Consider the following 15,804-nt stretch of genomic DNA (forward strand, 5'->3'; position numbering starts at 1 on the left):
CATGCTTCAGCCGTGAGTATCCAGTGCTTAGCTTAGCTGTCCTGCTGCAAACCCCTAGCACAGGATGGAAAAAGCACTCAGGGCTACAATTTGCTCATCACAGGAGAGCTCATCACTGCTTCAACCCAGAGGCCTATCTCAGGTTGGTCGTCTACATCTGTCTCTCTAGCTAACAGGCTTTTGTGCCCCCTGTTAGCATCTGAGCACTTCGTATGTGTTTACCCTCCCAGATCCCTGAAATAGGGCAGTGCTGTTAGCCCCATTGTACAGAGAGGAAACTGAGGCACAGAGCAGTTAAGTGACTTGCCTAAAGGCAGAGTAGGGACTTGAACCCACAGCTCCTGAGTCATCGGCCAATGGCCTAACTACCAGACCATCCTTTCTCTCTTGCCTGTTTTGCCTAAGAGTTTGCCTGGGTGTAGTTATACCTCATGGCTGTAATTGGGACAAATCCCCAGTGTAGAAATGGCCTGGTAGAAAGGGTCTGAGGTCAGGGGTTAAAATTTCCATTTCCTCTTCCTCCCGCACCCTACTACACTGCTCCTGCTCCCCACTGAAATGAGCCCTGTAGGGAGCAGAGGGTCACACCAACCTTCTGATTAGCAAGCAGGGCTCCAAGTGAGAGGCAGACCTCAATGTGAGTTGCCTCTCTGGCTGGTCCTGCTGCTGTGCGGAGGTGCTCCTGGTGGGATTAATGGACACCAAAATGGGGGCACACCTTGATCTAGCCTTCCTAGCCACCGGGATGTGGGGCCTCCTCCAAGCTCAGTAAATCAATGGGAGTCTTTCCATGGGCTTCCATTTTGGAGGAGGTGTATAGAAACTGTCTGTGCAGGAGAATGGAGAGATTCCTGCTTGGGGACCAGAAGCATTTTCCTTTCATGTAGGCATGCTACCCAGGAGAAGATGAGGGGAAAATTCAGGGGGAGGGAAAGCATGGGAAGGGGAAATGGTGGGGGGAGGGGAAACACCCACCATTTCCTGTTGCAGGCTAGACTGAATGTAGAAACTATGGTCTTAGCTAGCAGCAGCCTTTCTAAAACTATACACTTTAGCATTAACAGCCAAGGCTGGAATAAGGGATCAAGAATCCATGCAAACCACCAAAAAAATAATACACCCAATGTGGCTAAATGGATGCTGTATTTATCAAACCAAAGTGCATCATTGTAATGATTCCAAATGGGGTTGCAATGCATGTCCTGGGTGAGCAGATTACAAGGAATTCAAACAGAAACGAATTCTGATTTTCCATTTTTTGTGACATTTTCCATATTTTTACCAAAATTTGTATTGACATCTTTAACAACATTATCTCTGAAACGTTTTGTTTACCAACGCTCCAATTTTCAGTCAGAAAATTTGACCAGCTCTATTTATTCAGCCAATGATTTGGTATGTGAGTCTTGTAACTGGTCTCCTGAAATTACATGGTATTTTCTCTGCTGCCTGATCAGCTGACCTAACCCTCTTCTTTTTCCATCTGAAACAAATTTTGTTTCTTACTTTCTGTGAACAGCCACATGAGCATAAATCAGGCCAGATACAAATGGGCAGGAAAATCTACCTCTTTGAGCTTCATTGTAACGATTTGCAACGAAGAGCATAAAGATCCCTCCCTTACCAATGTGTTGAACAGATTAATTAATGAATGTTATCAGTTCTCTGGGGATGGTGACTCAGACATAACTGTCTCTGCAGAGGCCAAGAGGAGAGACAGACAGTAGGGGCAACTACCTGAAGGGAGGTTCCAAAGACGATGGAACTCAGCTGAACTCAGTGGTGGCAGATGACAGAACAAGGAACAATGGTCTCAGCTTGCAGTGGGGGAGGTCTAGGTTGGATACCTAGGGAGATGGTGGAATCTCCATCCTTAGAGGCTTTTAAGGCCTGGCTTAAAGCCCTGGCTGCGATGATTTAGTTGGGGTTGGTCCTGCTTTGAGCAGGGAGTTAGACTAGATGACCTCCTGAAGTTTCTTCCAACCCTACTCTTCTATGATTCTATGATTCTAAGAGATCAATAAGCTGGTTCAATTAAACCACCTTTGGCTCTTCATTCATAGACCTTGCCAGGTGGTTTCAGTCTTGGGAATAAGGAATGAGACAGAGCTTCCTGAGTCTATCACAGGCATATTTTCTCTAACCCTTTAAACATTCTCGTGGCTCTTCTCTGAGCCCTCTGCAATTTATCAATATTCTTCTTGAATTGTGGGCATCAAAATTGGACACAAGAGTCCAGCAGTGGACACACCAGTGAAAAGATAGAGGTAAAATAACCTCGCTGCTCCTACTTGAGGTTCCCCAGTTTAAGCATCACAGGATCGCATGAGCTCTTTTGGTCACAGCGTCACACTGGGAGCTCTTGTTCAGCTGATTATCCAACCCACCCCCAAATCTTTTTCAGAGTCACTGGTTCCCAGGATAGAGTCCCCCAACTTGTATGTGTGGCCTACATTCTTTGTTCCTAGATGTATACATTAACATTTAGCCGTCTATTTGTTTGCTTGTGCCCAGCTCACCAAGCAATCATTCGGTATGAGTGACCTGTCCTCTTCATTATTAACCACTCCCCAATTTTCGTGTCATCTGTAAACTTTATCAGTGATGATTTTGTGTTTTCTTGCAAGTCACTGGTAAAAATGTTCTAGAGCATAGGACCAACAACCAATCCCTGGCGGATGCCATGAGAAACATTCCCATTACATTTTGAATCCTATCAGTTAGCCAGCTTTTGATCAATTTAATGTGTGCGGTGTTAATTTTATACCGTTCTAGTTTTTCCATCGAAATGTCATGCGGTACCCAGTCAAATGCCTTACATCAACAATACTGCCTTTATTAACCAGCTTGTAATCTTATTAAAAAAAAAAAAAAGATGTACGCAGTGTTGTTGTAGCCATATTGGTCCCAGGATATTAGATAGACGAGGTGGGGGAAGTAATATCTTTGTTTGGACCAACTTCCGTGAGTGAGAGAGTGACAAGCTTTCGAGCTTACGCAGATGTTGGTCCAGTAAAAGATATTACCTCACCCACCATTTCTCTCTAAAAAATAGGGTACCAAGTTAGTTTGACAGGATCTATTTCCCATAAACTCTTGTTGATCAGCATTAATTATATCACTCTCCTTTCATTCTTCATTGATTGAGTCTCATTTCAGCTATTCCATTATCTTGCTTGGAACTAATCGATTAGGGAGCTCGCTCTCAAGCTAATAAAGACTTGTTGCTGGACTTCACACCCTCATGGTACACAGTGTCTTCAGCACGGGGAATGGCTGGCTCTAAGGACTGGCAATAGAGGTATGGAAACTTCCACCTGTCTCACTGGCAGTCCAAATCTGGCTTAGACTGAAAGGAAAGCCAGCTAGTGACCTGTGTGAATCAAAGCTAGTGATTACAGGTCCTATCTAGGAGGTAGGGTTGCCATCTTCATGATGCAGGAAAAAATGGCTGCTGCCCAACCCTCCTGTCCCCAGCCTCTTTCTCTCTTATGTGGCTCCCCCCACACACACTCTGCCCTCCTCACACAGATGGGAGCCTAGGGGTGGTTCAAGGCCTCTTCACCTCGTCTTCCCAACACCCTTACACCCACCCACTCCCAGGTGCTGCAGCCCTCAAGGGAGTCTCCTTCCATCTCCACACAGGAGCCCTGGCCTCACCCACCTTGGTCCCCACATCTCACCCTGCACTGCTGGTCAAATTTAGATCCCTCTTGCTTCCAGGTCCCTGGTGCTGAGAGTAGCTGCTGTGACTTTGGCAGGATGAGGGCCCAGGGCGCAGAGCAGGACCCAGGTGCTGCACCCCCTCCCAGCCACGTGACATGCGCGTGCCAGCAGTTGCAAGATTGTTTTATGCTGCACGCACATGCAGCTTACAGAGGGAATGTTGGTGCGGTGAAAGAAAACCCATCACATTTTCACCAACAACCGCCAAGGCACTAAAAAAACCCAGCCAGGCTGGTTGAAAACTGGCCAGGTAGCAACACTACCAGTAGGTATCCACAACACCACAATTAATACCAATGGATGCCCTTCTGAGTACTTCATACACAGAAGCTGAGCATCAAGAACATTGAGACTTAAGCATGCACTTCAAGTTAATACGTGTTACTGCACTGGGGTCTCTGTTTCCCATTCACAAAGGCCCTCCATGTACTTTCCATACAAATGACTTTTATTGTAAACACAGGGAAGTAACAAGACAAGAAAGAACAACAGTTAAGTCTCCAAGAGGGAGCCTGCAGTGTGGGGCCCCCTCCGTAACACACTGCATCAATGCTGCCTCACAGAATGGCAACTTCCTGCTGCAGACAACAGATTGCTTATTCATTTAAAGGTGCGGCACAAAGAAAACAGCCATAATTGTTAGGGTTCAGAGTAGCAGCCGTGTTAGTCTGTATCCGCAAAAAGAAAAGGAGGACTTGTGGCACCTTAGAGACTAACAAAATTATTTGAGCATAAGCTTTCGTGAGCTACAGCTCACTTCATCCTTCATGAAACAGGGAAGGAGGAGGATGGCGGGTGTGCATGGGTGAAGCATATATTGCTACTCTGCCTGTTCTGTGCATATATAGAACTTGACTCTTCAAGCTAATGTTTTTCACAAGCACCAAATTACCCTTTAGTGTTAAATTCTGCTTTCACGTTGGTGTAGATCAGGAACAGGGGGTTGAACAGGATCAGGGCTTTGAGCAGAGGGTTGGACTAGATGACCTCCTGAGGTCCCTTCCAACCCTGATATTCTATGATTCTATGAACAATACCATATGTGACTCCCAGGATGCACCATGAGGTTTGGTCCAGGAAGAGACGAAATGGTAGATGTAGTCCAGCCAGGGAGCCCAGCCCCTAGGAGAGAATGGGAACACCAGGTGCCTGAACTACAACTCCCATGAGGCAATGCAGCACAATCAGTTTAACATCGAAGTGACTCAAAATGAAACATTTCAGGTCCATTCAGCAAAGCAAAATATCTTGATTCAAGTTGACCTGACTCCAAATGAAACATTTTGTTTCAGTTTTCCTGATGGGAAATTAAAAAGTTTTGACAAAATCAACATTTTCCTGAGGAAAAAATGGAATTTTGTGGAAAGTGCATTTTCTATTGAAAAATAATGGGATAGAAAATTCCAGACCAGCTGTAGCGTAGAGTTGGTCAAAAATATCTGTTGAAACAGTTTTTTGTCAGTGTCAAACCACTTCCTTACAACACCAACAAGATATACTTTGATCTAGAAAAGAAGATAAAATGTTTCAATTGGTTCTAAGTAGCCGCTGCCCTTAATGTTTTTAAAAATAAAATAAAATAAAATAAATAAAATCTTCTGTTCTTTGTATTTTAACTCTTACACTAGGTCTTATTCATTCTCCATTATGCACTACTACTGTTAGCATGTCACAAAATAACACAGAAATAATATAAAAATGAAAATAATCCATCAAATAAAATTCTAAACAAACTGTTGATATTTTAAAACAGAAATTTTCTGAAACAAAAATTTCTGGACATTTCATTTTATGGACATTTTGAAAATGTTTGGGTTTTGTTCTGATTTGGCAGGAAAACAAATGTAGACATTTCCCATGAAATAGAATTTCTGAGTTTCAGCTAGTTCTGTTCTAGGTACATCCTGAGATTTAACAAACCAGGAGAGGTCACAGGCCAGCTGCAACTCTAGTGAGCTTGCCTGACAATGGAAAACTACAAAGGAAAATGACTGACATTCGTTATGAGCTCACAGAGAACATAGGTGTTGTATCAGTCGTGTGACTCAGGAACTATGCACCTTTTGACAAGTGGGAGGCAGTGGGGGCTGCATCGGTGTCGAGAGCAGCTTAATGGTAATTGAGTTGGGAGAAGATGAGTGGAAATTAGGTCAGGTTAGATGACCCAAGTGACCCAGATGCCAGGGTGATGGGTGTGGTGTAAAAACGTAAAGAGAAGAGAGCAGAATTTCTTGCCCTGCTTTGATTCTCTTAGCTCAGCATTGCCGAATGTCTCTAAAACAGCCCTGCCTTTGCAATTCACTCCATTCGCTAGAGAACAAGCACAAGTAAATTTCAAGGCACAATGTGGGATGTTTTTTATTTGCTCCAGCTTAATCGTCTGATTTAAGTGAGTATTTTCTGTCTTTTGATTCCTGATGGGAGCACTCTGGGTTTTGATGCCCCCCACTGTAGGCGGTTTTATGGAACAAAACAGAATAATTCCTTTGTTCTATTTCTCTCCAATGTCTGTTTGGGAAAATGCATGGGACCTTACCAATAATGTACATGCCGAGAGCAGTTTCCATTCAAAGGCTCTCAAGGCGCTGTACAAACATTAATAAATTTAACCTTGCAGCAGCCCTGCAACATCAGTAGTATTCCCAGGCCACAGAGGGGAAAACCCAGGCATGGATAGGATACAGTATTGTGCTCAAAGTCCTATAGCAAATTGGTGGCAGAGCTGGGAAACAGAACCCAGAGCTCCTAAGTCACAGACCTGTGCTTCCATCAATAGACAATATGCCTCTTTGAAAACTTGGACCACCATCTGTATTTTTAGCAGTGAAAAACATATTTTCCCAATGGGTGGATTAGCCTTTGGCATCACTCCATCTGGCTGACTGCCACCCTACCTGCTGGAAACAACCCAGCCCAGAAAATCAGGCCAAGACAGTAGAGTGACTTGCTGCTGACTCCCTGAGCAAATCTTTCCAGGGACAGAGTGGAAAACCGGCTCCCTGGGAGCCACACTGCAATGGAAACTTCCCTTTGTTCATTAGTAGGGACTGGACGTGCAGCTCATCTGGGAAAGGGACGGAGGTAAGAGCAGACGCCTGACAAAATCCCAAGTCTTGGGCCCAATTTAGACACTCATGGCCAGATTTTCAAAGGTTTTATGACACCTAAAAATGCACCTAGACACCTAAATCAGTTGGTGTTCGGTTCCTAGGTGCTTATCAAAATCCCATTAGGTGCCTACATACTTAAAAAACTGGCCCTGTCAGATATTACAAGGAAAGATGAGTGGGATAGATAGATAAATTAGATTAGATAGCGGGGGTGTATAGGGCTACATAGATAGATGTGTATGAGGATTGGTAGATAAACAGGCAGATGGACATAGATAAAGGATAGCTAGCTAGCTAGATTCTGTTTTCTGTTATGGTGCTGTAAATTTGGTGTCACTCTACTGACTTCACTGGAAGGACCCTAGTGTTAAACCAGTGCAACTGAGATCCCAGTCTAGCCCCTTATCCCTACGGAGAGTCTCCATCAGCCATCTGGACCAGTTCCACATGGCTCCTTCCAGTAGATCAGCCCAGCTGAGCAACTTTGGGTTAATTAGTTCCACAGGTTCTACTGGGTTTCCAGAAATGGCCTTCTCCACTCCCTCCCCTGACTGCGGGGATGGTCTGCTTCTGACAGGAGAAGATGGCGACATAATGAAGCCAGCACCAGGTGTTATTAAAACAAATGACACTGCAGTCCCACGGGGAGCAAAGGGGTTGGGGAGGCGCTGGAAGCCATTGGCTCCTTTTAAACACAACACAATTTTGAATAATATAGCTGCTTACCCTGACGGCTGCCTGAAAGCAAACCTCTGGCAGGCAGTCACCCTCCAGCGAGCCTGGGATGGGGTCGCCAGGGCTGGAACACACTTTCTGAATTGAAGCAGTGGACTGTGAAATAGGAATTACTGACAGCTCTTAAGTATATCAAGAGAACAGCCCTATTCCTTAATACAGAGCCACTAATAGACATCTAGAAACCTATAAAAGAGACAATTCCTCTATATCATCCTAGTTAAATCAATGTACTTATATTACCCTCATCATTTTCCCTTTAACGTTTATTACATTTTGCCACTGTAATTTATTTTTTCATATCCATCAGCCGATTAAAGACTTTATTCTGAAGATACACAAATCCTTGTGACCGAGCTGAAACTGACCTAAACTGTTAAGTAAAAGCAGTCTGGGGAAGGAGGCTGGGATATTTTCTCAGCACTTTCTTTCCTTTTTCTTTAAACTCATTCATTCTCCTGCTTGAAACAGCACATTGCTGTCCAGGATCGTAACTTATGCATTGAGCCTGGGTCTCTTTCCCCTCTACCTATCCGGGTACTTTCATGGAAGACTTCATTCTAGTTTCCGACCACCTGAGAATCCACTGATGAATGTATCCTTACTGCACATCTGGGAGATGGAAGAGTAGCAACATCCCTGTTTTACACAAGGGATACTGAGGCACAGAGAGCATCAGGGCTAAATTGCCTTGTTATCTCTAGCCCTGTGGAAGGGGCTGAGCAGTTGTGCAATACCATAATTCCTACCATGCCACCAGGATGAAGTAAATTGCTACTGGCCCCACCAATGACAGATCACAAACTCTGCTTCCCTGCCAGCTCACTTGTGCTGGCCAGCGCCCTTGGGGTGGAGCAATCCCCAGCCTTCTTTGCTCACTTGCCTGTAGGTGGATAGGAAATTCCAGGCATAGCCCTCTCGCTTTCCCATCCTGACTCAGTGTTGTGGATGTATTCCAGTGCTGCCACCAGGTTAAGAGCTGCACATGTTCTTGTTCTTGAGCACCATCTACTGCTGCCTTATCTATTAACTCTTTACATATATGCTGGCATCTCTCTTTTATAGGGTTCAGAGTTGTAGCCGTGTTAGTCTGTATCAGCAAAAACAACAAGTAGAACTTGTGGCATCTTAGAGACTAACAAATTTATTTGGGCATAAGCTTTCGTGGGCTAGAACCCACTTCATCAGATGCACGGAGTGGAAAATTCAGTAGGAAAATATATATACATAGTACATGGAAAGATGGGAGTTGCCTTACCAATTCTAACAAGACAATTCAATTAAAGTGGGCTATTATCAGTGGGACGAATAATCACTTTTGTAGTGGTAATCAGGGTGGCCCATTTCAGCTGCTTAGTGGGAAGTCTGATTCTCCAGTACGTCCCTTCTTGGCCACAGTCTGACTCTGAGTGACTTGCCCTGCTGCATAGCCAAGAACTGAACCCAGTTCTCATGAATGACTTAACCTCGAGATCTTCCTTCCTCTCGCTCCTGGACTTCAGAGGCGTGACTCCTGATCTACATTTGTGGGAAAGGAGAATTGGGACTCACCCAGCTCTGCTTTGTAAACCACACATTGCCATGTAACATCCTCCCCGACACCATGCATATATACATTTTGGAGTTCTTTCCCACTGTCCTTAGCACAGGTAATTTGTTCCCTGGGCTGCTGATGCGGTTTCTTCATTAGGGACAGTCTTCTTGCAAACCTGCAGCCATATCTCTGAGATTAAGGCAACTTCTTGGGATTTCTTCTCTACGCTGTTCTCTGACTTGTGTTGGATTTTTATTTGATTTACTAAAACATTCCCATTTGTCAGCTTATGTGTCCGGAACCCCTATTCTCCCTCTATTTGCAGAGAATGTCATCAGCCAGTGGTTAAGATCAGGCACATTAATGTCTTTATTTATTTTTTTTCCAAACGGCTGTGATTATGGCACGGAATACACACCATTCCCTCGGTTTGCAGATGATACCCACTGCAAGTAATGAGAAGCAGAGCAATCAGACGTAGACTGCTTTGGATCGTTACGGTACCTGAGCATGCATTGCTGAGCACAAGGAAATGGAGGTAATAAAATGGGAGAGCAGGAACCCCAAACTGGGTGAATATGCATAAAACAGGAGAGCACAGCTGCACGGGAAAATGACCCTGACGGAGCAACTGCAGAGTACACACTACCATCTTCAGCCCTGGGTCTGGTGGACGGGGATGAGCAAAGCCAGCCAACCGCCAAAGAGCTGACAAAACTGCTAGCGAGGGTGGAAACTTGCCCTTAGTTTTAAGCAGTATGATCTGGCCAGTGCACCTTGTAGATAAAAGATTGGAATCACTTCAGCCTTGTATTTAATATCCACAGGCTGTATGCACATCCCCTGCTGTGGCTTCGAGGAGTCCTAAACTAAACATGATCATTTCTTTAGTTTCCCTGATAACCCTATTGTAACAGATGAGCAGTGCCTGAAAAACCCTTCTATGCTGGCAGGTATTGATCCTGCTGGGTAAGGGTTATTTGGGTTCTGCTGACCTGCTGCAGCAGGTGGCTTGTCACCCTTCCCATATAAGGGAGTGGGGGAGTGGCTCTTTTTGGAGAGTGGATGTAGGGTGCGGGCTGAGCAGGGCTGAGGGAGGAGCTGTTGAGGCAGCCATAAATGGTAAAAAGGCTAAAAAGACTGGGGTTTCATGTCACATTATTTTGGAATTTACTCTTTGTTAATAATTCAGACCCCCGCCCCCAATCCCCAACAGGGGAGAGATTTTTGGCCTCTGTGAGTATGTAGCTTTGGAGCGGGCTAGTGGATTCAGCCCGCTTTCCCACATTTATCACCTCAGCTATGCTTAGCATTGTGTACGGAATATATAAGACTGACATGCCTGGAATGATTAATAACTAGTGATTCCTTCTGGAAACTCACAAATTAGAAAAGCTATCCACCTCTGCTTATCCCCAAATAGGATTCACTTATGAAGACAATAAGACAATTGTTCACATCACACAAGACATTTGCTCTAAGAACTCACAGATCAGCCACGGTTGGCCATTCCCCTCCCCAGCTATAGAAACAAAAATGGGTTCTTTTTATCACCTAGGCAAGAATGTCTCATTATTTGCATATGCATAAATCTCTTTCTCCCTCCCAACCTAGCTAAAAAATTCCTAGTTAGCGAACAAGTGTCTGTGATGGGGTATCCACTTCACCCTAGGCCTGAAAGGGTTATGGTGGCTAGCTGGGCCAATTAACCACCTAGGCTGCACCTGGAGGAAGAGCCAGGGAGCAGGGATTAATTAGATGAGGCTCAGATGGATGAGAACAGGAGAGGCTTGTATAAAGCCCAGGAGTTGTGAGCTGTTGGAGGCTGCAGGGAAGGAGTCTGTAGTCACTCCCTGGGAGAAGGGAGGTGTGTCTGGGGGGGCACAGGAGCAAGCACTGTACTGTCCCTCTCAGGGAGGAGGGAGTTGTGTGGGTGGTAAACCCAGAGCCAGAAAGGTAGGAAAGGCTCCAGGGGAAACCAGCAAGGCATGGGATAGTGCAGACCTTGGCTGCTGAAGAGGGCCCCTGAGCTGGAACCCAGAGTGGGGTCAGGCCTGGGTTCTCCTACCAGCCAGAGCAGGCAATGGAGAGCAGACTGCCTCAGACAGTTTGTCCTGAAATACTTTGGTACCCAGAAGAGGAGGACCCTGGTGAGTGGGCTGGAGGGCCAAGTTGCAAGGAAGGAGCATCGGGAGTTGCAGAGATGGATGGAGAGATTGTCACAGGAAGGCACAGGCCCTGGAAGGAGCTAATTCCCAGAGCTGCCAGGAGGAGGCAACCCTAGTGTTGAGTGAACCCCGTGACAGTGTCACACCCCGCTTTCCTTTGCAAATGGTGAGTGGATCCAGAAGAGATGGGTGAGGGAAGCTGCAAGTTAAACAAACTAGAAATGCAGCTGTAGGATTGAAGGTCAAGAAATCCAAGCCATGTGTTTTCATCCCAAATTATAAACGATGCATTGTTTCCTTGTAAATCAAACATACCACAATTCTAATCCCAAATTAGAATTGGCACATTTATTTGCTTTGTGAGTAAGATCTACATCCTTCTATATGTGAAAAATGTCTCTTGTTTTATTGCAGATCCTAAATAATGTGAAATGGTTAGTATGATCAAAGAATGTATGGCATAGGTCCCCCAAATTTAGACAGTAATAAAGATTTTGTTGATTGTCGTTTTGAATAATTGTTGCACTCTAGAAGTAATAGGAATTGTTTAGCACAAGGAAGGAGAAATGTTGAAAGATGTAAACTAGGGTATAACTATGGGATACTAAGAGAAATTACTTTAAAAGGGTGATCTCAATTGATAGCGGGGCAAATAATGAAATAAAATCTTTGAACTGAATCACACTTAAAAAAAGCCTCCGACAAGAAAAAGCATAAAGCAAATTTGTTACACACCAACTCGATCTACTGGATATCGATGGAAGCAGCAGAGAAATTAAGAGAACTGAACTCTGAGGGCTCACGTGGCACATGTCCAGTAGGCATCAGAGGGTGACTTCCCTCCATTGATCCCTGAAACGAGGGTATATAAAATCAAGTCACCATGTGCGCAGAGGAATTGACTGAACCCAGCACAGAAAGCTGCAGAATCCCAAGTGTGACCGACGTTTGGACCAGCCATGTGGAAGATCTCTTCCCCCATACCGGGGTTAAGAGGATAAGAAGTGGTGAGATTTCATCTCAAAGGTAGTATTTTTCCATCTATTCTTTAATACACATAGCTGTAGGTTATTCTGCTGAGTCTGCACTCTCTAGTGAGACCTCAAGTAACCACATATTAGATTCTAACTTCTCTATTAGGCCAATCAAATTGGCCTAGGAGAGATTTGAAAACAATAACTTTAAGCAATTGCTCTTAATATTCTAAACTTGTCCCTTTTGGACCGGTCTCTTCAAAGAGAAGTAACCACACTCCTCAAAGTGCTGTAAAGACAAGTGCACCCTTGGAAGTATGATAAAGAATTGAGAATTGTTGGTAATAAGGCACCTTGGTAATTTGCATTGTTCTTTGATGCAAGTGCCGAGCCTCTACTCTAGTCTATGATAATTGCTTGCAGGCCTGTTTTGTGTGTCGTACACGCAACCAATTGCATATACATTGGTGTGGTGAACTACTGATTCCATATTTATGTGGTTCTGGGTGAATTAATTGTTGACTGGTTAGGAATAAGCAAGCGTCCTGATTTTTGAGAAACGCTGTTCGAGTTAGCAGTTGACCTGAAAAGAACCCAGCATTAACCTAGTAAGCTAATGCTCCAGGGACTCAATTCAAAGGGGTCATCCCAGTGAATTCTATTATATATTGGCAAACCTAGTTTGTTAGGTATTTGACAAACTGGCACCCTGGCAAATTCATAAATTGGCCCCCTGTCATGTTTACAATTGCAAAGGAGGCATGTCCAGCCCCGACCTGCCCTTAAGATGACTTGGAGCGGTGCACCTAATTTACTGAGCTTCAGAGCCAGGAATTACCCCAAAGTTTGCAGGAACAGAAAGAATTTTAAGTTCATGGGGCAGCTGCAGGGAATAAACAACTCATTTCTCTACTACAGGACTAACTTTAAAGCACTCAGCCATGCCGCTTGCTGTTAGTTCGCCTTAATGCTCTGCCATGCTGAGCTTCCCTATTGCAGTTCTTTTTCTGTCCATCACCTGAGACAGCCCAAGGGAACAAGAACTCAGGCAAAAAATATACAGGATCACAAGCATAGGTTCCTTCTGCAGCAGCAGGAGGCCTGATTGAATGAGGGATGTTGCCCTTGTCCATACCTGTAGATTTTTTTTTTTCTTTTCAGTAGCTGTAGCTCTCTGCTGCTTTCCCTGTTCCCGTCCATTCACATGTTTGAAGGGCCTTCTGCTTCGAAGAGAAGCCAAGAAATTCAATCATTCTTTGTCTTGATTTCTTTCTTTGCTTGTTGGTTGCATTTCAGCAAAGTATGTGCAGAGCGGGGTCTCATGCACCCGTGAGGTTTGTCAAATGAGTGTGTTCGGTGTCCAGGCAAGAGTTGGGGGAATGCTGCTGAAAATAATGTTTTGTGGGCATACATCTGAATTTTGTAAGCATTTTCCCTGGGTGTGGGTCTTTGCCCCATGCTGTTTGCTTCCCTCACTGAGGTCATGTGCAGCAAGGTTTGTGGAAACCACCAATTTCCAGTGGCTCATACAAAATATTAATGGAAAGCAAAGTGCAGATTCAGGAACCTGTCCTCTGGCACCATGTTCCTGACTCCAGTTCATCCAATCAAGAAGCAGAAATAATACCATGTGACCTCTGGGGCCACTCTTGTATTTGGGAATGTCCTTTACCACCTACATGGCCTATCATTACCCAGTTAGGGAGTCATGTGGAATCACTTAAAATATAAGGGGCTAGACTGGGGTCTCAGTTGCATTGGTGTAAATCCAGGGTCATTCCAGTGAAGTAAGACTGGTATAAATTTGGTGGTACCACTATCTAATCATCTGTATTATGACAGGAATTGCAACCCCATGCAGTGTCTTTGGGGACCATTGCATTAAATTCATGAATGATTTATGCATGATTGTGTTCTGCTTCTTGGGGGAGGGTTACCACAGGTCCTCCAGGAACTAAAAACAGTGGGTAGAGATTAAGGGGTGTCACTGAGACTACACAACTCCAGAGACATTCCATCCCCTATTTAGAGTGGGTTTAAATCTGGTTATTGTCTTTATGTTTTCTCTGTAATGCTTTTGCCCTGTGGATTGTTTAGAAGAGCTGTATGGTCATGGTATAAACACTGTCATTGTCCTGGGAGAGAAAACAATGCACAGGTGCTGGCAGTTACATAGACTGGCTTGTTGGGGCTATCACAGTGTAAGGCAGGAAATTATGCAGCTGTAAAGTCCCACTCCCTTCTGATCGTGGGCAAGGGTCCCTGCATAGACACAAGTGACTGCTGGAGCCCTGACTGGGCACTCCAGGAATGGACCATGAAGGGAATACAGGTAACTGAAACTTTGTGACACACCCCCATAGTATCTCTGTCCCGATGGGCCCATCGCCTCTGCTGAGCACTCACCCATGATCTGTTTTGCCCACCGTGAGCTGTTCACTTTCCCTGGCTATCGCTCAGCTTCCCACTCCTGGGCTTGCTGGGAGGTCAAGGGGACACTGCCTCCCCTGAGGTGACAGCCTGGTCTCCTGTTGGGCATGTCTGTGCCTGCTTGTGGGGAGAAGTGCCAGGCTCCACACTGGGGAGCAGTGGAGGGATTGGGTGGCCCCTGGGTATTTAACCCTTTCAGCACCTAATTGCTCACACCTGGAGTCGCTGGAGACCTTGGTGCATTTTTTTAGTCACAACTCATTTTTTCAGGAGTAAAACCTGGGGCATAAATTATGCCCCTACACGGAGGAGCTAGCCCACAGCCCTTTTAAATACGTGCCCCTTACGATATGAGACAGAGGATGTGCTTGTGCTTAAAGCTCTGGACTATGAGCTCTGGAGTCCCAGTTCAGTGCCTGGTTCTTCCCCAGGCTTCCTCTGTGACCTCGAGTTATACTGGCACTGAGGTGTTGTAAAATAGCCGTAGTCTGTCCCCTGGAATCTTTGTCGGATGCATCAGTGGCTGTAGCCTGTGGTACAGGGGATAGAATCATAGAGCTGGGCTGGAAGGGACCTTGTCCAGCCCCCTGTGCTAAGGCAGTACCAGCTATCTAACCTAAATCTCCCTTTACCTCTTGTCCTATCCTCAGTGGACATGAAAAACTTGTTCATTATCCTCTTAATGACAACTTTTGACACATGTGAAGGCTGTTCTCATGTTCCCCCTCAGCCTTCCCTTCTCTGCACTAAACATGGCTCCATGTCTAGTTGGCAGCCGGTTATCAAGCGGAGTGCCCCAAGGGTCGGTCCTGGGGCTGGTTTTGTTCAATATCTTCATTAATGATCTGGAGGATGGCGTGGATTGCACCCTCAGCAAGTTTGCGGGTGACACTAAACTGGGAGGAGAGGTAGATACGCTGGAGGGTAGGGATAGGATACAGAGGGACCTAGACAAATTAGAGGATTGGGCCAAAAGAAATCCGATAAGGTTCAACAAGGACAAGTGCAGAGTCCTGCACTTAGGATGGAAGAATCCCATGCACTGCTACAGGCTGGGGACCGACTGGCTAAGCAGCAGTTCTGCAGAAAAGGACTTGGGGATTACAGTGGATGAGAAGCTGGATAGG

Source organism: Chelonia mydas, chromosome 22, assembly GCF_015237465.2.
Source record: "Chelonia mydas isolate rCheMyd1 chromosome 22, rCheMyd1.pri.v2, whole genome shotgun sequence".
Taxonomy (NCBI): Eukaryota; Metazoa; Chordata; order Testudines; family Cheloniidae; genus Chelonia; species Chelonia mydas.